Source organism: Glycine soja, unplaced genomic scaffold (genome assembly GCF_004193775.1).
Source record: "Glycine soja cultivar W05 unplaced genomic scaffold, ASM419377v2 tig00104038_1_pilon, whole genome shotgun sequence".
Lineage (NCBI taxonomy): Eukaryota > Viridiplantae > Streptophyta > Magnoliopsida > Fabales > Fabaceae > Glycine > Glycine soja.
Window position 1 is genome coordinate 40249 of NW_021144379.1, and position 2971 is coordinate 43219.

General features: G+C 42.6%; 1 non-coding gene across 1 annotated transcript; it reads left to right on the forward strand.

Annotated features, from left to right (window-relative positions):
- The first annotated feature begins 1282 nt into the window (after positions 1-1282).
- On the forward strand, positions 1283-1388 carry LOC114404456. Its single transcript, XR_003664986.1, has one exon. It is a non-coding gene; the product is annotated as a small nucleolar RNA R71 (small nucleolar RNA).
- Positions 1389-2971: the final 1583 nt, after the last annotated feature.

Below are 2971 nucleotides of genomic sequence, written 5' to 3' on the forward strand. Positions count from 1 at the left end.
GAATTCGGGGAACAGATTTACCAATCAATGCGGAGACATTTCTGCCCATGCTAATTCGTTCACTTCCTTTAAGCTTCCGCTTATTAGTGCACAACTCCTTCAAGAATTTAGCGTATCTTGGAATTTGCTTAATTGCATCCAGCAGAGGTATATTTACCTCTACTTTTCTAAATGTTTCCAAGATCTCTTTCTCCGCCTCTTCCATTTTTTTGTTGGAAACTGCTCTTGGAGGGAATGGAAGAGGGGGAATGTGCTGCTTCTGCAAATCAGAATTACCAGTGGAAGAAGATTCACCTGCACAGAAATTGTTAGGTAAATTTTTGTCATCACCTTTTTCTGGAGTAGAGTGAAGTTTGGCAGGTTCATTTGCAGATGAGGAAGGTGCTATGGGTTGAGGTCCCTGACACTGCTTTCCCGACCTCAATGAAATGGCACTAACATTTTTGGGATTTTGGACAGCTTGAGAAGGTAGCTTGTCAGAATTCTGGGACTGTTGTTGATTCAATTGTGTAGCCAATTGTCCCATCTGATTGGTTAAGCTCTGAATGGAGGCTCTGGTCTCTTGTTGAAACTGCATGTTCTACATAATCATTTGCCTCACAAGTTCTTCGAGGGAAGGTTGTGGAGGAGCCTCAACTGTTGGCTGTTTCTGGGGCTGTTGCTGTTGTTGGATTGGTGGAGGAAGGTATGGTCAGCTTGGGCCAACAATATTTTGGAAGGAAGGAGCAGGCTGCTGTTGTTGTTGCTGAGGGCTAGACCATTTGAGATTAGGGTGATTCCTCCATCCAGGGTTGTATCTGTTGCTGGAGAGGTCATAATTGTTCTGCTGTGGTTGATTTTGCTGCTGAGGTTGAGCAGGTCTATTATAAATATTTGCAGCATAAGCTTCGGGCTGCTCAATTGCTCCAGGTTGCTGCATGGAAGGGCAAAGGTCTGTATGGTGGTCAGTAGAGGAGCACAAACCACAGACCCTTGCGACAGGTACAGATTTTTTGTTCAAGGCCAGCTGGGTTACCAAGTTAACCAATGCGTCCAGTTTGCCTTCAAGATTCTTAGTTTCAGATGATGCAGCTGAGTTTGTAGCTACCTCATGCACTCCTCTAATGACTATCGCATCATTTTTGGCGCTAAACTGCTGGGAGTTGGAAGCCATCTTCTCAATTAAATTTCTGGCTTCAGCAGGAGTCATATCTCCAAGGCCTCCACCACTCGCAGCATCTATCATACTTCTCTCCATATTACTGAGTCCTTCATAAAAATATTGGAGAAGCAGCTGCTCTGAAATCTGATGGTGAGGGCAACTGGCACATAGTTTTTTAAATCTCTCCCAGTATTCATACAGGCTCTCTCCACTGAGTTGTTTAATACCTGAGATATCCTTCCTGATTGCTGTGGTCCTAGAAGCAGGGAAATTTTTTTCTAAGAATACTCTCTTAAGGTCATCCCAGCTCGTGATGGACCGTGGAGCAAGGTAATACAACTAGTCCTTTGCCACTCCCTCTAAGGAGCAATGATAAACCAAATGTTCATAATATACTTGCAGTAGCAGTAACGTTTGGGGGGGGGGGGTTGTTTGTTTCGTGATTTAAGGAGCAGAACAAGTAAACTGGAATACGAAACTAATAATATTAAAAATGGGTTGTTTCCTCTGATTCAAAAGCCATTCTCTTATCCTGGGTTATGGAGAATTCGTCCCTAACAGTTAACCACTTAATCCAACCCTATTTCAATTTACTAAGCGAAAATCAACTTAGGGTTGTCAATGCGTGATTAGGCACCATATACACCAGTTAGCCCTACGTCCATTAAGCATGAACGCAAGTTAGGCTCAGAGGCAATTAATCGAACACGAAGCGTGCACTGATTAATGTTCACGAATTTGGGTTAACTGGTGAAGGGAAAACTACTAGGGAACCACATTATAAACGAAACCTCAAAGAGAGTTGGGCTTCGTCCTCAGAAGGAAACAACACCAGAATATTTAGCCTTCCATAGATTCAAACAAAAAACGTAAATGAAACATGAAGCAGAAACGTAAATAAACAAAAACGTAAATGAGACAGAAACCAAAATGAAAATAGAAACATAAATGAAAGTAGAAGAAGAAACAAGAACGAAATTGTAATTAGAAGCAGAAAATGGAAAATTGCATTAAGAACGAAACAGTAGCATTAGAACAGAAAAACCTCCAAAACCATAAACCCTAAGCTCTGAATAATAGTCTAACAGAATGCCTTGCACGAATCCCAAGGCTGCTATTTAAAAAGAGTCACTCAAAGTCATTGGGCCCTATTACAATACTCTGGCCCGAAACGAAATAAACATTGAACCACATAAAATAAAATTGCGAAATTTCCTAATTAGAAATTGACTAAGGTAAGCGCTGCTTTATTTGCCCTCTTCAAGTCCACAACCAAAATCCAGACTAAGCCCAATGTTTCATTAATTCCTGAAATTAGATTAAAAACATCAAATTAGCTAAATGAGCCCAAATGATAAAACTGCCTAATTAATTGACAATTAAGACCAAGCAGTAATTAAAATGGTGCAAAAAGGGTTTAGAAAAAAGAAGAAAATGATGGCACATCACATGCCTTCGCCTTCAAAGGACTACTCGTCCTCACCTTCAGAGGACTGTACGTCCTCACCTTCAGAAGGCTGCACGCCCTCTCCTTCAGAGGGCTTCATGCCCTCACCTTTAGAGGACTACACGTCCTCGCATTTAGAGGACTTCACGTCCTCGCCATTAGAGGGCTTCGCGCACTCCCCTTCAGAGGACTACACGCCCTCGCCTTTAGGGGGCTGCATGGAATTGCATTCTGAGGAATAGACGTCCTCACCTTAGAGGACTACATGTCCTCGCCTTTAGATGGCTGCACGCCCTCGACTTCAAAAGGCTGCACGCCCTCGCTTTAGAAGACTAAACGTCATCACCTTCAGAGGACTACACGTCCTCCCCTTTAGAAGGCTT